The 23,243-nt window shown below is 42.9% G+C and overlaps 1 long non-coding RNA gene across 1 annotated transcript in view; it reads left to right on the top strand.

Annotated features, from left to right (window-relative positions):
* LOC135305443 (uncharacterized) overlaps window positions 1-23,243 on the top strand; it is a 162,823-nt gene that overhangs the window by 85,050 nt on the left and 54,530 nt on the right. The gene's annotated exons all lie outside the window — the stretch shown is intronic.

The raw sequence follows: 23,243 nt of genomic DNA, 5'->3' as shown, positions 1-23,243 counted from the left end.
CTCAGGGGCTCAGTTCAGTGGTGTCCAGATGGACATTTGGGATTGCAGGGTCAGGCCAGGCAGGACAGTGAAGACACAAAACTAGAAAGACAAAAGAGAAGTCTGAGCCCCACCAGCTGTAATTCTTCCCCAGAGGGAAGGAACCTCGGGAGGAAGAAATGCTGCCCATGGGAGTGGGGTGCAGGGCTCTGAGTTGGCTCCAAACCTCTGCCCTCGGCAAACCTGGGGAAAGTGAGACTTCTTGGGATTTAGGGAGATATTAGGGGAAAATTCCTCTCTGTGAGGGTGGAAAGGCCTTTGCACAGGTGCCCAGAGCAGCTGTGGCTGCCCCTGACTCCCTGGCAGTGCCCAAGGCCAGCCTGGAGCACGTGGGACAGTGAAGACACCCTGCCATGGTGGAATGAGATGAGCTTTAATGTCCCTCCCGAGCCAAACCACTCCAGAATTCTGTGATACTTTTACAGTGCCACAGCCATGCCTGGGGTACACAAGTACTGGAAGCAGCTCTTTTGATATTTTCTCCTGGAACTTCTTTTCTGTTGGGAAAAGTTGTGGTTTATGTCCTTTTGGAGAAAAAGTGAAAATGGAGCTTTAGATTTTCTCTTTCTGTGAGTCCATCTTCCATGTTCCAGGACAGTTCCTTCAAAATAATTCATTTGTTTCTAAGCACAATGTTCCTTTCTGTATCAAAAGGGAGAAGAAAACAAATAATGGAATCATTAATTTTAATCTGATTTCAGAACACAGGGAACCATTGTAAACCTCTATCTTGAAATATTTTCAGGACAAATAGTAGAAATTAACTTTTTTTTCCCCCATTAGTAACTTTCTACAGAGGGAAAGCACATTTCCAAGCTGTTCTATTTATGTTCCACATGTTGCTGCAATTGCCTTGAATTGGATAGTGTGGAAAATCCTTTTTCTATCTAATCTGTCTCTCCACACTGGAGATAAGTAGGACAATATTATCCTAGAACTCCAAAAACTTTATGTACACAACATCTTATTTGAAATTAATGGGCACATTCACAGTCCCAGAAACCCATTTATTTCAGAAGAAACATCCTGCCTTTTTGGGGGCTTGCCATGTCTCAGCAGAGCAGGGTCAGGCTGAATATGGAGCTGTAGGTTGATTTATCTCCAGGATTCCTGCAATTTCTCACATGTCTGCTGGCATCACATCCAGGTAGGGATAGCACAAAGTGACATTTACTATTTCGGTCTTAAAGTGAGTGTGGATATTGTTGTTAATAATCATCCCCTTGTAAATTATAAATGTCAAGGACACCCAAACCCACATTTTCACTGGAGCTTCTTTTTCAGAAAGAATTTCTTCCGTTTGCAGGCGTTGTCAGGCTCCTTTTGGCAAGCAGCACGGCTTTAGCCTTCAGGGTGTTTGATCCCTGCCTTCAGCTCCTGCAAAATAAATTCATAAAATGAGCATTTTTTCTTAGGGGATGGCCCCACTTAAAGCCCATATGCTTTAAGTTGTCACTGGAATATTGCTTATTAAAAATGAGATTAAACGGGGGTGACCTGGGCCAGACGTGGAATCAGAGAATATTCCAGATGTCACTGGGAGCAGGGCTCCTGCTGCTGTTCCCAGGGCTCTGCAGGCTCTGGGGTGCAGCACAGCAACCAGGCAGAGTGCTGCAGCACAGGGGAGGTGACATTTCTGTGCCACCTCTGCACCTCTGGGCTCTCTGAAGGGCTTCCCATCACTCAGCAGCCACTTCCCTTCTCCCCCAGCACACCCCAGTGCCCAGCAGAAATTAGGATTGAATGCAGGAAATTCCAGCTGAGAAAATCGAGATCCAAACCATTCCTGGATGTCCCAGCCAGTGAGCAGCTCCTCCATTTGAGTCAATCCAAACCAGTCCCATTTTGAAACCCTCAAGATATCAGTGAGCTCTGGCTGTTACCTCTCCAGACTCAAAGAATTAGCAGAATTTATGGAAACTATAATAAGTATAAATGGCTCTTTGAACGAGTGCCATTCTCTAATTTGAAGGCAAGCAAGATGACAATTATAGAAGAATTCTGCTTCTGATGTTGTTTAACGTTCTGATGCTTGTGTTGTCTCCAGGGAAGCTGGAGCTCAGTCAGAGTACAACTCTTAAAGCCTCAAAGAAGACCAAGGATTTAAGTGCTAATTCAGCAAATTATTTCAATCCAAGCTTGTGCTTAAATTTGTCCTTCTTCCAGAACGCACTGCTAAAATTTCTCATTTAATGGGAGAGAAGGACATCCTTAATCTCATTAAATTTAAAGAAAATTTTACTGCTAGCCCCGTAAATAAGGCTGGGCTTGAGTGTGGCGTGTGGGCTGAGAACACCTCCATAGAACAGGATATCTCTGCAGTCAAATGTGCACTTTCTTTGTTAAATTGGGAATTTGTCTTGTCAAATCTGTCTTTCCTGGCTCGTATGAAAACAGTGGTTCAGACCCTCAGTTTAGCATCAATGCCTCATGTTGTTTTACACATGCTCCCTTCTCCCCCAGATTATCCTAATTAATGGCTTTTGATCTAAGTGTATTCTATAAAAAATGAGAAAAGCAAAATAATAATAATAATAATAATAATAATAATAATAATAATAATAATAATAATAATCTCCAGTTGGTTTCTCTGTTAAACAACTCTGCAGAAAAATTTGCACAAAGGACAGCTGTTTAATGCATTGATAGGGATTCTATTTAGGAGAAAGTCCCAGGCTTTGGGTCCAGCCCTCAGGATTTAGTCTTGGTCTTAGTCATTGGATTGTTATCTGTGTGTTTTTCAGAACGTTAGAGTCCAGATTCCAGCTTGGAAATCTGAGTTTTTGGGAAGCTTTCATCCTGCTAGAACTACCTTTTTTTTTTAAGAGTTTCATAAATGAGAGCTTGGTGGGCCTGGCGTAATAAGGATGTGAAGATGGATTGTGGAGAGACCCAGAGCTCTCATTAGGGTAGGGAGGGAGGCCAGGCTCTGATGGGAATGACAGATTGGGCCATCTCCTGCCTTCCTCTGCCAAGGCAGAGCGCTGCATTTTGTGTTTTAATTTTAAAGATAATTAATGTCATTGAATCCAGTGCTTTTTAGGAAGGTAACAGAGATGAGGACATTTGTTATGGGCCTATCATCTCCCATGTTGGAATTTGTCCCTGGTTAGTGAGGAGTGCTGGAAAAGGGGCTGCCTGGGGTGCCTTGTGCAGATTTTCCCTGTGTGAGGCAGCTGCTGCATCCAAAAGGCCTCACCCACCTCAGCATATCCTGGATTAGAGATTTCTTCCCAGTGGGAAACAGAGCTGAGAGGTGAATATCCATGGAGACCTTGATCCCTGCATTTTTGTTGGCAAAGCAGCCTAAGCCTGCACCTATGGAAACATTTCCTTTTGGACCTGGAGCACTTTGGAAGCTTCCTTCACCTGTAACACTTTGGTTTGCCTTGCAGAGGTTTGGAGTTTGCAGCTGGGCTCCTTCTGGATAAAACTCCTGGGAAAGCTGAGATCCAGGAATGTGCCAGAGGGAGCCCCAGGTGCCACTGCCCCCTCCAGGGAGGATCCCTCTGCTGCTCCTAAATCCATGTTCTGACACCTGATTTGCAAAGAATCCTGAGTGTTGCACCTTTGAAAATCAGGCTTCTGATCTCAGCCCAAGTTTCCTGATTGGCACAAAACTCCACTCTTGCTCATTCTTAAGCATTTATTTCTCTCCTGCATCCAAGCAGCCATGGAAAAATCCCGTAGAGCAGATCAGACTTTTAGCAGCACCTAAATATCAACCTGGGTGGCTTGTCCAGCATGGGAAGGTGCTCTTAGAAAAGAAGGAGCTCTGAAGGACATCCCCAGAACTGCTGTTGGCTCGAGCAGTGCTCACATCAGAGTAATACTGACAGTGCAAAGGCTGTGCTGGCCACTGAGCCTGGCCACATCCCCCTGTGGTAACAAATTTGTGTGACATGAGCTGTCATTAAGGAGTGGCTGAGTGATAACAGCGTACTTGTGTGGCTGGGGGCACTGTGTTTCTAACCTGCTATACTGTCACTAAATGGTTTTCACTTTTAAAATTTGGTATGGTCTGCAAAAGTTCTCTCTACTTACCAGAGTTAGTCAGGCTTGCTTAATGAATTACAGGAAACATTTTAATTACTAAGCAATGTGAAGTGATACAGAGCAAAGGCGCTTGGCTCTTTACATATCCTCCCTTAGTACCATGTGCTTAAAATTAGCACGTGGCAGAGCTGAAGATTGTTTTTAAGAACAAACCCATTTCTATGCTCCCAACCCAAATGCACCAGGAAAAATACCATTATTGCAGGGCTAAAGATAAAAGGGGATTCAATTTGAAAACGCTTGTGGCAATGAAAAAATATAACTTCCAATGTGAGTCAATTCATTGAGGCCTTAACATTCATTTGTTGCAAATGGAGGGGGCAGTGGAATCCAAGGCTGGAGCCAATTGGCACCGTGCAGGCTGGGAAAGGTCAAGTGGTGGCTGGTGGTGTGTGTGCTACTCCCAGGCTTTGTTAAAATGCTGGGATTAAACAGAAGTTACATCTGAGGTCAAGTGACCGCAATAACAGGGGACACAGCAAGCCCTCAAATCATTCCCCAGGATGAAAATGACACGGAGCTGACATAATATCTGAGGTGAGATGGAACTGAAATCCTCAGCACCTGAACACTTCACCTACTGATGGGTAACCTGACCCTAACCAATCTTATAATCATACCCATGTCAGGGGGGAAGCTGCATTTCCCGGAGCAGAAGGTACAGTCACTCGCTTTTATTTATTTATTTAATTTTTTTTTTGGCTCTGGCTCTGCTTCTGGAATGATGTTGTTAAAAGTTTCAATACTCTGCTTTAAGCCTTTCAAATCAATGTCTTCCGTGGAAAGTCAGCTGCCACCTCGGGGGACAGAGCCCTTTGCCTGCTCGGGCTCTTCACTGCAGGTGCTTTGGTTTATGGAGCAGCAGCTGAATGGGCTCCTCGGGGGATGTGGAGACATCCAGGCTGGGCTCAGAGCTGCCACTTTCAAACCAAAGAGCAGAGAGCAAGGACTTGGGGTGAGTGGGATTTGTGTAGGCACGGAGAGTGATTTTTGGCACAGCAAGTCACCTTTTGTAGTGGAAACATGTTTTAAGAGGAAGGGGAAAATGAAGCTGTTCCTTGTACCGTTCCAAATAATGTCATATTGGATAACTTTTATAGCGAACACCCCCTCCACCCCCCATTTTTAAAACTATTATTTATTTCTCTAAATCTCACCTCTTTAAATTTGTTTTTCAAAAAAGCACGCTGGAAGGTCTTGATTTCAGAGCCTCCTTGTGCTTTTGCATCCACATTTTTCTGGAGAGGGCAAGCAAAGCTCAAATTAAAAATCCCGTTTACATAAGCGGAGCTGCATCAAAATCCTCCTACAATATTCCCTGAGCCAATGTATTTGCACTTCCCCAAACAATCATTGCTCTGGGCTGTGGGATGAATCAGCATGTATTTAAATCCAAGGCAAGGAAGGACTGCATCAGTTCTGTGCCACGGAGCTGTCAAAGCCCCGAAGAGATTAAAGGCGTGACCCCTTCATCCCTAACATTGCTCCACAAGAGACATTTCTGTCACTATTTCTGCCACTTGGCTTTCTAAGATGCCACGAAGCCTTAGGGCGACCTCTGCTACATTTCAGTGTTGTTTATTGATTTCTGACCCAGTGCTTAATAGTTTTCCCAGTCCCCCTGAATGGCTTTTGTAAGCAATAGGATTTGTGCATCTCACCGATCAATACCTTTTATATTTACAATAAAATTGAAACTGCTTCTGCTGGGGGTGCAGCCCAGCATTTGTCATCCTTCAGCGAGGGAAAACTATGTCATTATCTGAATTAAAACATTTATTTCTGATTAAGAGAGTGTCCTATCTCATTAATTTTTCCCTTTCCAATAGAAAGGGAATAGAATCCTATTGATTTTTGCACTTTTACACATCTCCACTGCTGGGAAGATAATTGAGAAGTTAGCCAGAATAAATGAAGTTTCAAGTCTAGCAGGCCAGCCAATACCTTCCAAATTCAAGGTGTTTTTATGAAGCTGGATTTTAATTTGTTGGCAAGCTGAAGCAGTGGGACTTATTCGGCTGAGTAAATTGGATTAAGAGTAGAATCTCCTTGAAGCGTGTCTTGGTGAATGCTGAGGGGCTTGTTCCCCCCAGACAGCCACAGACTTGCTGGAGATTTATGCTAAGACAGCTTCCAAATTGCCCTCCTTCAAACTCCAAGTGGCTGCAGGAAGTGGGGATTAGTGGACCAAAAGCTGATTAACTCACTTCTCCTCCATTGTATCGCCTGTCTCAAAAACAACCCGGCTCCAATCACAGCTGAACTAGACCTTCAGATTTTCTGCCAATTGATTACTCTTTATTAGAATAATGGGATTAAATCAAGCTTCATTAAAAAGAATTCCCATTGCATGAATCCATGTTCTGAGGACTTTTCCAGCGTCAGTGTTTGCAGTGATGCCCCAGGTAGAGCCACCCTTCCTTCTCTGTTTTCCTTCTCTTTTCCTCTCTCTGAATTAACAACCTGTATTCCATCTTCATTTCCTGCCTATAAAATCCATGCCATCATTGGATATTCCACTAGGAATCAGAATGTCTGTTTATACTTCGAAAACTATAAAAGTTTGGGGTTGAATTAGACAATATATTCTATATTTTAATAAGTTAGACAGAAGGATTTCATAATAGCTGTTTTAAAGCAGGGAAATGCCTCTTCCTAAATATATTCTCAGAAAACATGGACTCCTCAATTTCTGGAAGTAAGAATCAAATATGTAAAAAATTAATATTGAACTAGGAAAAAAAATTCTAAATTTACACATTTAGCTCAGTAATCTCAATTCAGACACTTCTAGTAAGAATCTGTGGTCTCACTTTTATTCAAGAATTCTTTACAACTTGGTTTGAAGCACTAATTTGATTATTTTTCATTAATCCAAGATTTATGGGCTGCAAGTTAAAAAAGCGGAGACTGGAGCTTCTGAGTTTGTGATATCTGGCTCTGGTGGGGCTTTTTCAGGAAGAGGGGAATGTTGTGAATGTTTGGACCTTTTTAGTTTCTGAAGAAGCAAATATAAAATACACAGGAAAAAGCCGTCTGAAAAAGCATTGCAAATGCCATAGTTATAACAAATCAACAGCACCAGATTAAAAATGCTGTGTAAGGGAAGAACTTAATTTCTTGCTGCATTTTAATGCTCAGTCCCAAGCACCAAAGTATGCAAAAGGTTGAATACATTCATCACAAACATTTCTGTTTTCTCTTTTTACACCAATGAGAAATTGCAAGATTACCAATGACCTTCCTACCAATGAAGCACCATAATTATGGTCATTTGTTATACAACAGAGATGAATGGATAGAATTTACATAGAATAAAAATATTATTTAACAGCTGTTATGGATGTGTGAAGTGCAATCCTAATTTATTTAAATGCTATAAATATATTGGTAATGTATTCTTTTCGAATTAACCTCATGAACCTTATACTGGCAAAACTTCAATTAATATTGCACTAAAATCCATTTCCTCCTGTTGTGGGGAATATTGAATTGGGGAAAATCTACAGCTACAGCAGCAGCTCACTGCCTACAACTTTTTCTTTGATTTTTTCAGTCCTTGGCTCAAGCTTGTTGCATTGCAATGATTTAAAAAATGCTTTAAATTAAAATTAGACCAAACAGACTTTTACAAACCAGCTTTTCTCCTGTTATTTAAGGATACAATAACAACTTATGAATGAGTTGCCAAACATTATTTAAAAATGTGGGGTTTGGTACCGTATTCTGTGTATTCCAGGATGTTTTCCTCATTTCCCTGGCTTGGGAGTGAAATAAAAGAGGAAAAGAAAACAGAGCACGTTTAACTCAGCCCTTTCTGGCTGCATATTGTGAGGTGGATTTAAAGAGAACGGATAGGTGTGGTTGTTTGCTGAATTTGGAGGCACGGGGGGATGTTTGCCTGTGTTTGTGTCTCACATTTTGGGTTTATCTCTTTTGTATTCCGTCCATCTGCCCCGAGCTGTCATTATTCCATGTTCATCGACAGAAGAGTTATAGTTTGCAAAAACCTATCAGGTAGGCTGGACAGCAGATAATTGAGGTGATGATCAGTGCTAGGAAAAGACAATTGATAGTGATAGTGTCAGAGGCTGCACCTAACAAGATCTGCACCCTCTGTCTCCTTTAGCCTTCCCTTGGAAAGGACAGAATATGGAATAACATGGACATGTCTGATGTGCATCAATAGATAGGATGGCAGTGCATAATACTTCTTGGAACTGCAATCTGATGGTTGTATCTTTTGACATTGCAGCAGGTTATTAAATAGAAATGTGAACTATTAAGAGATGATCTTGACTTTCAATACATTTTTATCAAAGTCAAAAAATAGTTGACACCACTGAGTGGATCCACTTTGTGAAGGAGCAGAAAAATCTGGCATTCCAGGGGAGTCAAGGATCGTAATTGTCTCATTCTTGAAGAGGAGGGCAGAGCTCAAACCACAGATATTTCATAGAAATGGAATAATTAACAAATGTGAATATGTGCAATTATACCAGAGTACAAATAAATTAAGTAACAGTAAAATTTCATGATTAAAGCTACTGGTGAATCAACCAACCATAACAGTGGCAGGTATCAGAGTCCTTTGATCCCAGTTCCCACTGGGAATGTGTTTTGTCCTCACACGAGACTGATCCAGTGTGGAGCTCAGAACACACAGACATTTCCCTGACCCACAGGAAAAGCAGCTTGACCTCATCTCTGAAGATATCAGCATCAAAAAATTTATTCCCTGCAATTATAAACAGAATGGTTGACACTAAACCATGAGAATGCATTTAAATCTCATTAATCCAAAAGCATTGCATCATCTTCACCATTTTGGATTACTGTTTATTTTTCTGAACATTTAAAAATGTCATTTTCCTTCCTGATTTTAAAAACCTACATCTTTATTAGAACCCAAATGCTCTGTTTCTGCTCTCAGCTCCGTGACAGCCCCCTGCAGAACTTTTTTAGCATTTTCACGGAACAGATGAGATCTTGCACACAAGAACCATTGGGCCAACTCCAAGCGTCCCAATTTTGCACAGCTGCACATTTTCCATTGTGCAGGAAGGGTCAGCGTGGGCAGCCTGGGGTAGGATTTATCCTCCTCTGCCCAGCTGTAATGTATGCAGGGAAGTCATGGCTTTGCATGGCTATTAAACACCCTATAGTCTATATAAAAACATGCAAAGTTGAGGCTTAATGGCAATAAAATATTATGGGTACTGCCCTCACTCATGGCTGAGCGAGCACGGCCCTTGATTGGGTAATTGGCAAACCACACACTGTGGCTGTCCCATGAATAATCATGTTTTTCCATTAGGGGAACAATAGGGTTGCTGAACCCTCTAACTCTGCTTCCCAAAATGCCTCTCCGTGGTTGTGGGGGCTCTTCCTGAGCATCCTGCACTCCCCTTCTTCCCAGCAGTGTGCTCACAAAGCCATTTCATTCCTGCTCTGTGGCACCGAGGCTCTGCTGGCTTTTATTTTTCCCCGAGGCCGGTAGCCTTTGGGAGGGACTGGGAGACATTAATGGAAAAGATCTGCTCCCTAATTCATGGCATTTCAGAGACCTTTGAATATATTGGGCTCCGGTTGAATTAATGTCATTTCAGTCAGGACAGGAAGTTTACTGTAGTTTGTCAACTATCATTCATTTAGGAAGTCCAGTAATTTAATGTGCAGCAGAGGGCAGGGAGATGGAAGATGGATCTGGATGAATGATGTGGGGTTTTTAAAAAAACGTGCGTGGAGTCACATGGGAAAACACCGCTCAGTGATGAGAGTACAGTGAAAATCCTTCCATGGAGTGGGGCTGATTGCTGCCACAAGCCCGGCCTTAGTCAGCACAACCAGGAGCACCTGGACCCCCCTGATCCTCCCCCAACTTCTGAGAGGTGAGGTCTGTCCCTTTAAAGCAGGGAATTGATTGATTTATGGCCGCGTGATGGATCGAACGATCGTCAACGGAATTACACTGAATTATGGTGACACTGCTTCTGCTCCACAAGCCACTCCCCATATGTCCTATAACTCAAAAGCAGAATGACAATAATACTATCTATGAAATTTATATTCATGATTATAAATTAATTCTTTTTGGCCAGACCAGCAGCAGCAGCAGCCTGGCTTTGCAATTTCCAAACAGCATTTATGGCATTGGCTTGGGAATACTATCTATCAAGCTTGGTGACAAATGTGGTGGATGATGGTCTCTGCTGCCTCTGGCTCCAACATCCACTTGTGTTACAGGGGGAAAGAAAATGCTATAACATAACAGGAATCCTTGAGCTGCAATTTCTGACCAGTGTTCCTGGCCTAACACCACGCTGCACAGCTCTTCTGTGAAATGAATATTCCCTGGGAGAGAAACATGGAAACCAGGCTGCATTCCCATGTGGGAAAAGCAGAGGCAGCAGGAAACAGCTGGTGGGAGTTGGAGAGGCTGCACCCAGTGCAGGAGCACCTGAGAGTCCAGGGAAATTCAGCCTCTAACCTGGGCCTGTTGAATCCCTTTTTGTGAGAGGGTGGAAGAAGTACCAGAGCTTTTCCAATGGTGCTGGCTAATTAAAAAAAAAAAAGTATAAAACCTTTAAAAAGGGAAAAACAGTAGAAAGGAGAATTCAGTGACATTTTCCAGCTCTGCTAGAGTTGCAGGTGTGCTGTCAGCAGATCTTGGTGATCGCAGAGTGCTGTGAGAGCAACAGCAGCAGAGCAGGGCCTGGCTCCCACCAGGGACATGTCAGCTGCAGAGCCACTCTGTGGGCACTTTGGACAGCCCTGAAAGGCCAGCAGTGCCCTTTGGAGGTGCTTTTTACATTCGGGGAGCTCCTGGGTGGCACGTGGCCACTCACTGGAGCCCATTGATGGCCAGGTCCCAGTCCCAGGATCTCCGTGTCAGCTTTCCAGGGAAGCCTCCTTTGCCATGGGAAGGCTCTGGAGTGGCAAAGATTGCCAGTCAGGATGCAGCTTTATCCCAGATCATTACACCTGTACAGAAAAGATCTGCTGGCCTACAGTGATTGCCTACCAATGGGGGATAGAAATTATACAAACATAATGATTATGTTTGTATGCAGACACGAGTTCCATTGAACAACCTCTGAACAGCAAAATGGTGCAAGATGATGAGTGACTCACTGCTTTTGGAGTATTCACTTGGCAATAATTGCTTTTTTTTTGCTTTAGAAAAGACATCCTTGCAAAAGTGCCAAGTTAGCAATGCTTCCCTTCGCTCATCTGTTATTTAGCTTGAAGCAAACCTCTAAAGCTTCCTGAAGTTGTCTTCTCTCTTGGAGTTTTTTAGGTTGGATTTTTTTTTTCAAGTGAGGGCCAGCCGACCTGTGGTGCTGGGCACTTGTCTCTTTCACTCACAGAGCAGCAGGGCTGGCCCCAGGCATCACCTACTGCTTTTCACCCCTGTCTGGAGCAATTTCCATCACCCACTGACGCTGGGACTGTTGTCTGTGTGATCAACTCTGAGACCTTTGCTGCTCTTCACCTTAGGTGCTCCGAGGGCAAGGAGAGCCTTTCACCACGACCTCTTGCCACCTGCTGTCAGGAGAAAGAGGGGCTGTTTGCAAGGCTGTGACTTCCCTAATCTCCCTCTGGCACCTCTGGACTTTGTAGCCCACCCCACCTGCTCCTGTCTGGTTTCCATGGCATCAGCAGCTGCTGGTGTCCCTTTCCATAAACCTTGCTGATGGCACTGACTCTGTTCCAGGCAGGAATCCCTCTGTGCAGAGCAGGTTGTAGTGGCAAAGGGGCTTGTGACCATCCTGACCCCATTAATGTGGGGTCTCTGGGGAGTCAGGATCTCTTCAGCAAGGCACTGAGTTATCCTGAGTGTTAAAAATATCCTGAATGTTAAAAATTCCTGGTCATAAACACAAGGCTGTGGGAGCAGCTCCAGGTGAGGGCAGTCCCACTGAGCTCTGCATTTGCATTCCTGCCCTGTTTTCCTCCTTTGCCTTCTCTCTCCCAGCTGGGTGAGCTGGCTTCCAGCTGCCCATACAGCCCTTTTCTATCCATTTATATCCCACAGCATCTTAGTTTTCCTTCTGAAACACAGAAAGAACCTGCAGTCCGGCCCTGTGTGTAAAGATACTTTGGGAAAGTTGGGATCCAGTAAAACTCCAGTTCATTTCTTCTCTGCTGCCTGCCCTGCTGTCAATAATAACCTGCCCGTGTTCCCTGTGCCTTCCCCACTCTCTATTTATCACTTTCATACCCTGCTGCCATCCTGTCCAGCCTAACTTTCTCCTCTCCCATCATCTAAATGCTTTTCCACCAGCCTTCTATGTAAATTCTGGCTGAGACTTTGTTAGAGTAACAGAAATGCAGCTTTATTGCACTGTGAGTCTCCAACACAGTGAAACCCATTAATGGGAAAGGCTTTTCCATCCGTTCCAAGTGAACGGAGATGCAGCTCTATGGAATATAGCTGTGGTGCTGGAAAATCTATATAGACAGCAGAGGAGACGGAGGAAGGCTGCTCATTTACATAGTTTGTGGTCTTGGTTGGAAATTCAAGGTGAAAGATGGGCAGATTTCCTTTGCTCACAAGTGGCACGCAATCCCAAAAGTCCAGGTGGGAGCAAAGTGAGGAGAGTGAGCTAAGCAAGGGGTTAATTCAGCTTTGGAACACTCACCCAAATCCAGAGTGGCACTGAGGGACAGAAGATGCCACTGAGCAGCAGCACAAGCACACCTAAGGCTGTGATTTGGGAGGAATTTAAATAAACCCCACCCTGATGTTGCCTGTTCCGAGGGCAGCCCGAGCACGCCCGCCAAAGGTCTGTGGCCACACAGGAGAGCAATCCTTCCTCTGGTTATGAGTAGATCCCTTCCAAAAAAAATGTGTTCCTTGGCTGTGGAGCTGCATTTTGACTGCCTGATGAATCAGACATAAACCATCCTGGGCTTTGAGGAGCTCATTATTCCAAGCACTTCCCTTGCCGTTCTCCATGGCCAGCGAGCAGAGCCTGGAAGAGTTTCTGCTGACTCGTCTCTTCCAGCCTTGGAGACAAAATCCTGACCTTGCACAGCAAATTTAATTGTGCCAGGGCTCAGTGGAGAGCTCGGCAGCAGGAGTTCCACGGAGCAATCCTTCACTTCCACACCTGCAGCGCTGCTGGGAGTCACTGAGGGCTGCTGGAGGGAAAAGGAGATTTAGATCCTTTATCTAAATGAAATATCCTAATGGTGGTAGTGCCAAAATCAAGCCAAATATTAATCTAATGGAAGGTGGGAGCCAGAACGTCTTCGTTGTTCTCAAATTGAAGAGTGGGATTTAAAAATGTGGGCAGGCATCAAGGCCATGGCTCTGCCAAGAGGCTGCTTGGACATTCCACTGGGAATTCAGGATATTTCCAAATTACTAACCTGTGATTAGTTGTGAAATGTGGCCTTTTTATCAAGAGGGACAACTTAACTCTGTATTTGCATTGTGTTCCCTCCACCCATGTCCCTCCTCATGATCAACCACTGAGGAACAGGGGCATCATTAAAATAAAAAATATTAATAATGTTATTTAATAGCTTGTTATTTGTGAATCTTGCTTTTAGTGTTGCTGATTTGTCTTAACCTGTTCCTGCAAATTAAATAGGGGGAAAATTAAGATCACTGCCCCATCCTTATAGTCATGGCAATTTCACAACATCTAAGGATCATCAATGGAAAATAAATACAACACACTCTGGGCATTACACTGCCTGGAATTATCAGTGAATCTGAGAGTTTTCCTTGTCTCTATTTCCTGTTCCTTTTTTTCCCTGATTTTTAGCCCCCTTGCAGTGTGGAAAAAAAATAGGTATAACATGGCATTGCTAAAGGATGCTTGTGTGGGTCTTGGCTTGGAATATTTTCCAGAAATCTTCCAGGAAAATAAAATGGCAAAGATTCACAAAAACTTGCAGTTAGGCCACAAATGGCAGCAAATCTAGAGATGCTGAAAAAAATGGATTTTAACAGATCCACAGGCCTTGGGGAGAACTTTTACTATCTGTGTGTGCAAACAATGGGACAAAAATGGGAAATTATGGGAAATGTTGTAGTTCCAGAGACTGACAGATTTGAGGAAAGCACAGGATAAAGGACATGCCAAAAAAAAAAACCAAAAACAGATTGAAAAAAATTTATATATATATGTAAGTAGATTGGGACCAGAATAATTTTAGCTGTGAAACTCCAGAGGTGGGATGGCATTCCAGCCAAAATGAATCTACTTACTGAGCTGTAAAACAGGTGGTAAAAATACTGATGAAATTTGAAAAATATTAATGGAACCGTGGCAAACAGGAGCATCCTCAAACACAGCTTGTCTGGTCTGTCTAGAGTTCTAATGGAATTTATTTTTCAAATTTAGTTGAAAAAATTAATTCCCCTGCTGAAATTCCAAGTTGCCAACTCTCCAGCCCAGGTGGATTTTTATAGCCAAGATCTAAACCCCTGAAAAATAGCAGTGTAGAGTATAATGGAAATGCTGACACAACCTACATTACAGCTGCAGGAATTGTGCCACTATGCTTTATGGAGAGCCCATTTTGGGCTTGTCAGGTTTTTAAACACAGGCTGTTGTAAATTTGAAAGAAGACCGTCTTGTCTTTAGGCTTTAAGGCTGTACATATTAGCAGAGATGGGTTTGAACCAAAATTTTCCTTCCTGGATTTTGGGAGAACTAGAAATCTCACCTGAGCATCACAGTGCCATCATTATCCTCGGTTTTGTTTGGTTGGTTTTGGGTTTTGTTTTCACTGGGGGGAATTAGTTCTGCTATGAAATAAAGTAAATTTAATAGAGTTTATCCTGGGGACAAACACAAAGTAGGAGGATCTTCCCCGAGGTAGAAAAAGGTTGTGAGGAGAAACACAAGTGCAGTTCACACTGCACGAGTTCCTGCAGTCATTGGCATGGTCAGGGTTGGGCTCCCAGTCCATTGAAATGGCACTTTTAGCCCAAAAGTCAAAATGTCACTGTTCCCTGGAGTCAAAAGTCAAAATGTCACTGTTCCCTGGAGTCTCACAGCTCTGGCAGGTAAATCTGTGTCTGTTCAAGCTGCAGTGGAACAAAGGTTTACAGGCTGAAGCCACAGCTTGGCCTCAGAAAAATGAGGATTTTGCCTTCAGTTAGTGCCTGTAGAAGAAGTTTAGTTTAGACTGAAAATCTGCTCTCAGTAGCTCTCAGAAAAGTTTATCCTGAACTTGTGAAAACAAAGGAATTGTGGAAATGCAGATTTAAAACTAAATGTCAGCACTTGGGAAGTTGAATTCAGGCTGAAATCTTGGGAAAGTTTATCCTCAACTTGTAAAAACAAAGGAATTGTGCAAATGGAGATTAAAAACTAAATGCCATCACTTGGGCCCAGTGTAATTTGATTGATAACAGCAGCAGGATGTGTCTTAGTGCAACCCCAAAGGTGGCACCTTCCTAAGGTGGGTGAAAACTGCCTTCCATCTGCATGAATTAACCCAGGAAAAGGCAAAGAGGGAAAATCCATTTAAATCTGCATTAATCTTTTATTGGCTTTCCCACTTCTCATAAACAGTTTGTAACCACACATATATCATCATCCCAAACATCAAGTATAACTTCTCACTCAATAATCCAATTGATATCCAGCTGATATATTCAGTAGCAACAGTTCTTAAATGGGCCATTTTATAACCTAGGCAAAGGTTAATCATCCTTAGCTTCTTAAGTGTAATCTTAACTGTGCTGCTCGTGCTCACCACTGGATTTCCAGCAGTGCTCTGGCTTGGAGTTAATTAGGAGGCAGATTCTCCACTGATGTTGAAAGGAAAGCCAGGATGTTAAAATATTGTCCTGGTTTTGGGTGCTCAGCCATGACAGAGAGGACCACGACTGCCAGGAGCCACATCTCAGCCTTTTCTGGTTATCAGGCTCTGCAGAGAGACGTCACATTGAGCACCCAGGAACTGGGGACTTTAGAATCACTTTTCTGTTCTAGTTGGCTTTGTTCAAGGCTGCTTGTAGCCTGTCAGGAGTCGATGAGCAGGAAGCCAAACAAGCCATGGCTCTGCATCAGACAGCCAAGCAGAACTCCTGACCTGGTGGCACTGCAGTGACACCGTCAGCAGGATCAGCAGCCTGGCCTGGTGGCCACACCAAAGGCTTCCATCATCCCTCAGCATCCTGCAAATAAAGTGGTGACGCAGCTCAATTTGGTCTCCCTGATCCCTCCTGAGGACCCCTCTTCTTCAGGCTATTCCCACACAGACAAAAAGATTTTGTCTCACTGAACCTGTTTATTGACCACAGCTGTCACCCCTGCTCTGACCAGTGACCTTATCTGAATATTCAAATCCATTGTAGATCACAAGTTCAAATGATTTTCTTACCCTCTGAAAGCCCTGTTTTCATAGTGAGCTGATTGCACATGACAATATTAGAGGGGGTGAAATTGAGATTCTACAAACAATTTGCACCTCAGGTTTGCAAAAATAATATATACAGAAGTGGGAATGCTGCTGACATTCCCTTCCCCCAGCTTCCCTGAGCTGATCCTGTTTGTGGAAACCAGGATGGCCCTTCCAGGTACTGAGAGACACACAAGGATTTTAGAGGGAATTGTGCCAAATCTGCTGCTGCAACTGAGAATCCACTGATTCCAACTCATCCTTTGGAATGGGTGGGAATCAAGGCCACTGGCCCAGCACTGGAACTCATCTTTCTTCCTCCCCTGAGCACCAGGGACTTCCCTGAGCAGGGAAACTCTCAGGGCAAAGCCAGGGGATTTCAGTGCAGTGGCTGCACCAGAGCTGAAGAGGAACAGACACAACATATTACATCTCCTGTTTTTTTATGGCATTTCCCATTTCTCTTCTGACTGTACTTCCCTGATAATTTTTCTTCTTCCTTCTCTGTTTTCACGAAAAGCAGGAGGCAAAATTTCCAGTATTGAACTGAAACCTTAATCTGTGCTACCTGAATAATACAAATTATCAGAATTAACTGATCTTACTAAGAAGCCCCACACCTCAAGCAGTTCTCATCCAGCTCTCTGCCTGTCCATCCAGCATCCCATTTATTTCATCATCCTCCTTAAAGATACTGGCTTTTGCTGGTTTAAATAATAATGGGACAATGGAGTTAGAAGAACTGGAATATCTAGCTGGGTTCAGTTAGACTGAGGTGTATACAATTAATGAAAATTAAACTCACAGAAAATTTGGCTTGCTCACACTCCTTTAATAGAGCAGGAACCAGTCCAAGTGCTCAGACTCTGCAGGGGTTCATGAACTTCACAGAGCATGGCAGTGCAGCCTCAGCTGAGGGCAGGAAGCACATGGCAGGGAAGCAGATTTTGCAATTTTATGCTGTATCAGTGAAGGACAAGGTGAAACGCTACAAATTCAAAACTAAAAAGCAAATAGAGGCTGTAGGTGAGAAACTCCACCCAGATATTTGTGGTGATCTCTTCAGGAGGAGTCCATGGACACCCAGCTCTGCCAGTGTCAAGGATGCCCTCAGGAGAAAAGCCCAGACAAAGAAATCCCAGATCTCCCCTTCTCATAAACACCACACAAAACTGTGACAACCTCTCCTGGTCCCTGATTTTCTGGGGTGAGAGGTGCTGCATCTCCTGCTGGTGCTGGTTGGAAACACCAAACTCTCAGAGCTTTCCTAACACATGGTCCTGCAACTTTCCCATCCCTCATTTTCCACACCTCTGAGAGTCACCCTGAGGATTGTTCCTGGTGCTATTTATCCCTGCATTATTATGAAGTGTCCAGTGTGGGATATAAGGCTTAAGTGTAGCCAAGTTCATAAAGCCTTTGGAGCTCATTACATGGATGGCAGTACAGCAGTGCAGAGCGTTGCTGTAAATTTGAATTTTCTGCCGTATGTTTTCTAAATGCCAATATAAATAGCCCAGGAAATAATAAAATGAATAAAACACACGACTTCATTCGAGCTCCATTTGGAAAGACAGGGTGTGAAATGAAGAGTTCTGCTCTCCAGGTGGTGATCTCCATGCAGAGTAGAGTGTTTGTCCTGAATTTCATTGCTTTGGGAAAAAGTCGTGGAAACTCTTGATTTAGCTGCCGTTTCATGTGTGTTTTAAATAACTCCTGTGACATAACCAGCCACCCAGGGGTTCCAGGAGGGACCTCACAGAGCAGTAAAAGCTTCAGTGTGGCTGTCCCTGCCTGGCGTTGCTTTGCTGGGTACACAAAGCCGACGTTGCCGGTTCCGCGCGGATCCATCGGAGCCGTGCCGGGAGTGGGGCAGCCCAGGGCTGTGAATCCCTCTCCTTGCTGGGAACAGCAATGCACCAGCCACAGGCAAATGTATTCATGTCTCCAGCTATCCATAAATGAAAAATCATGGACAGCAACCTTCTCTTTATTGTTATTCCAACAGGCCTTTCCCTTTTATTTTTCCTTCTTTTATTATTAAAGCCCCTGATTTTTTTCTTTTAAAAAACATTTTGTCTGCTAAGAGCTTGGGCACATGAGTATTCTTGCCTTAATAAAACTCAGTCTCCTTTACATGGATTGAATGGCTCTGTATTTATAAAATTAGAGCGTTAAATAACTCAGACTCTTAATAAATACAGAGGAGAAAGTCACAGGGACATCAATTTTTCCAAAATCTCTTAAACCCTGAGAAACCATAACCACATTGGGAACTGATATGAAGAATGTTGGCAATGCTTTAAATTAAGTGTTTTTAATATGCTTAACCATGCATTTAATTTAAGCTTAATGAGACAGTTATTGTATGCTGACTAAATACCACGAGCTTATTAAAAACATATTTACAGAGATTAACAGTGATGTAATATAGATACATATTTGTGCCATCATTGGTAAACTGCTAATACCACATTTTTAATTAATTGGCATCTACTCAATATACAGTGGTGTTCTGAAGAGATTTATTATATTTGGTTTATGTTGATGAAGTACCAACTGGTTTAATGAGGGTTAATTGATCTAACTAATTATTAAAATATACATTTCCTATTTTGTGGTGATCGGGGATTAAATAAACACACATTCAAACAACTGGAATGTAGTCTGTGCTTACAAGATAATTCACCTGCTCACAGGTAAGTGGGGGCTTAAACGAGCTGTTGAGTGGGGAGCAATTAAATATTCCAGGAAACAGCAGAGTAAGGAATGAAATTGAAATAAAAAAACAATCACAGAAATACCCAGCAAAGGTTGGGCAAGAGAAGCAAAAGCCTTTTGGGCCTTTGGAAGGGTCTCAAGTGTGGTCAGATCAGAGGTTACTGCTGGCTGCTCCTCCTGGGCATTTCTCGGTGCTGAGATGAATTCTGGCTGCTCCTGCTGGGCTTGCCATAAATGCCAGCTTGCCATGGACCCCCACACCCAGGGGAGGTTAATTTATCTGTTTTGAAATCTCGAACCATCACAATGTGCTTACCACAGCCTCCTGATTTTCCATGCTGCTGGAATGAGCGTGTGCCTAATGGAAAATCTACGAGCATTTTCGGAGCGGTTAAAACACGCTTTCCACTGGTTTTAATTTAATTTTACTTTTTTATGAAGAATCTTAGAGAAAGGGCACAGTGAAAAAGCAATGAAAGCCAAATTGCTGTACATGAAGTTTCATTTCTGGAGAGCCAGGGAGATTAATTCACTTGGCTGTGACTTGTTCATTACTACCCCAAGCTAACAAAAAAAATGAAATATCACAGGGAGCAGCTCCTCTCTTCCATAGGTTGTTACAGTGCCCTGATCACAGGCTGTGGAAGAGGAAAATATTCTGGTTAATACTCTGACAATGCCACACCTGCACTGAGAAAATTATCCTGATGCTGCAGTTTTGTTTGCTGATTCTGATGTGATTGTTTTTCTGGCCATTATCTTATTTTATTATATTTTATCGGCACATTTTTCAGTGCTCCCCAGCCTGGTGTGAGGATGTGGCACTCACTGATCAGGACCTCACCCAAGATTTGCTGAATCACTGTTTCTCCCTGATCCACCCTGCCAGGAGTTTGTGTGTTTGTGAATTATCAGAGAAAACCCTCTCAGAAGGATAAAAATAATGATGATAAGAAGGATTTTTTTTCTGTTGCACTGTCCATGAGGGTGAGGGAGGCCTATAAAAGATCAAAGGTGGTATCCTGACACAGGGACATCAATTAAAATATTCTGCTAGGCCTTTATTTGGCACTTAGCTTGCCTGTAACGCTTTACAGCAGAACTTATAGTGTCCATTTACATGGCTTAAATTTTGTAATGATTCTGATTTCTGTGTTGAACCCCTTTTTTGAGGGGAAAAATGTTAACTCTTAATAAGTGACATGGCATTTTATTCTGGATCAAAAGCCTTTTCTTTGAAAACGGCTTAATTAACATTTCCAGGTTCATAACATTTTCATTTATTCCTCTTTTTTGTTTTCAAATGGTTTTTTAAGTTTTCCAGTGATAGTGATAGAGGTTTCCTAATGTATTAAAAAAACACAGAGTGTGCCCAGTGGGATCTGCAATCTGATTAGCTTTCAGTTTGAAGCTGAAGGAGGAGATTAAGCAAAGAAGGTCTGCCATGCTATTAAAAAGAAAACCTGATTTCTTCTAGCCATTAGCCAGTCAAATGAGTACAGCTGTCAGCAGAATGGCTAAATATATTGCACAGTGAAGATTAGCAGGTAAATATTTGAAAATTATGCAAGTTTTGGAATGTGTGAGGAGCTCAATTCTGCTCTTGGGGTGACTTTTAAAGCTGGAGTTGTGGTACTGCAACCCACAGGAAAAGTTTTGGGATTGTCTTTGAAGAGCCTCTTTGTGTAGGGTCTCACCCAGCTTTCTGGTCCTTGACCAAAACTCCAAGCTGTTGCCACAATAAATAATTTAAAAAAAATAAAATAATCCTACTGAATGCCATGAAGCAGCTCCAATTTTATGTCTGGAATATAGTGCCATGTGGCTTCACCCTGGATTCATCTCTGAATCTGTGTTTTCTCCAAAAATCTCTGTTTTCATCCTCAACTCTGTGTTTTCCCCAAGTGACATCCCAAAGCCTTTCCCAGGAAGGGAAGTGCTGCTGCTCTTGGCTCTGCCCATGGGGCCTCTGAACATTTGAGGTGGTAAAAGCTGCAACATCTCCCATCAAAACTGATGGGGATCCAGCTCACCTTTCCAGCCTTGGATTGCCCAGTGTTTTGGATACATCTCACCAAGAAAAGGGTCTGAAAAGGAACTTCCAGAATGTTTTCCATGGAGGCAGAATGCAGTTTTGTATCTCAATTAGACACAAGTTGACCAGCACATCCATTTCTCATGTTCCTGGGGTTCAGTATGTTTGCACAGACACGATCAGGAGATGTTTTATCCCTGCTGGAATCCATTCCCACCCAGAGCAGAGCAGCTCTTGAACACTGCCTGCTTGATGAGGATGCATTCAAGGAAAATGTCAAGGAAAAACAATTTTCTCCCTGCAAAACAACTGCTTATCTCAGACAGCATCAAATCAGAAATGAAATCAGAGAACAGAGAGATGATCCACTTAGAAACAAGGTGATGTGGGAAGTCCTGAAAGAGGAAGGGTTCGTGGTAGAAGGGATGTGGTGGGGGAAGAGAGTTTCCAAATGCAATTTTGGACCAAAAATTATATATTTAAAACATCAAAAGGATAATGCAGGTATTTAGACTGGAGAAGAAAATAAATAGATTCAAGTTTAAATTTATATATATATATAAAATACGTATAATAAATATTATATATATAATGTATAATATATATTATATATTTATATATATATGTAAAAATGTTTTTCTTGTGTACCCTGAGCCATTTATGAATTCATACACACATCTCCTGAGGTGCAAACAATCACATAAACTGTTAAATATATAAATTTTCCCACCTTTGTAGCATTAATTTGACATGTTATACTACACCTAGGCCCCATCTCATCTCTGACTTGCCTTGGTACCTCTGTTCTGTCCCTGTCAGGGTAGCTGGGAATTGGTTAAAAACCAATGGCTGGTGGCTGTGGGACCGTGCAGAGGTGACAAGCAAAGTGACAGGAAGCAGATGTTTGAGTTCACCAGCATTAGCAAAGCTCCTACAGCCTGAGGCTGTGTGTGCTTAAACCCCATCGAGCTGCATGGGATGGAGGCCCAGAGCTGGAGTTAAGCAGATGTTTTGGGGAGCAGGCTGGACGGCTGCTGATGCCACAGCACAAGAATTAAACATATGTGCAGTGAGAGCAGGCTCGTTGCCTGTGCCTGGGAAGGTTTCTAGTGGATGTGTATTTATTTCTTTTCCTGCAAAGCATTTTGTTTTCATACAAAAGGATTTATAAGCTGGAAATCCAAAGCATGTCATTAGTCTCATTTTGCAATCAAGTGCTTATGAGTAAGAGGAGACTGGCTCTGCCCTTCCTGAGTTAATTCCTTTCCCCAGCTTCTTATCCTCACTGAGAAGTCCAAGGGTTAAACCATCCCAACATGCCTCACTCTCAATTTATAAACCAGAAAATCTTCCATAAATCAAAAGTTACAAACAGACTTTGTAATGTCATAACTCTTGTGACGGCTCTGCCTTTGATTGATTCCTATACATACATTCTGTCTGATTACCATAATGTGTTCTTGTGGGACAATTCCAGCAGGGCACAGGGAAGGAGCAAGGAAAGAAGTAAATAACAAATGGTCCTGACTCCTCCTCATCGAGAGTGATTTCAGTCCAATGTTCCATCATATCAACTGGGAAAGAGAGTCTTAGGGTTTGGGCAATCAATTACAGATCTGTGTAGAGGCAGACACAATCATTTCCCTGATTGTCACCAGTCTGGAGCAGTGACACAGGGAAGTGATCCATCAGTCTATTTCCAGTGACAATCAGAGAAAGATGGCAGACACTCGGATACTCACGGGCCCCTGGATTGGCTGGCTGGCCAGATTGAAAAATAGCTGTATTTCAAACATAGCTAAACCTTTAAACACCTCTGCTGGAAGGTTTCAGACATTCCTAGAAAACATTTAGAGCTATTACAGGAGTCGCTCCCATTACAGTGGGTGGTGAGGAGAGTAAACCTGCCTTGAAGTGCATTAGAATAGATAGAGTGAAGTGCCCGTGGTTCAGCCAGGAATATCAGAGCCTTTCTGATCTGCCAGCTTTGCTTTTCCTCTGCTTTAATGCTGTGTTTTTA

The sequence above is a fragment of the Passer domesticus genome, chromosome 7 (assembly GCF_036417665.1).
Source record: "Passer domesticus isolate bPasDom1 chromosome 7, bPasDom1.hap1, whole genome shotgun sequence".
Classification (NCBI taxonomy): Eukaryota; Metazoa; Chordata; class Aves; order Passeriformes; family Passeridae; genus Passer; species Passer domesticus.
The sequence above is the reverse complement of the archived record's forward strand: the minus strand, read 5'-3'. Positions and strand labels throughout refer to the sequence as shown.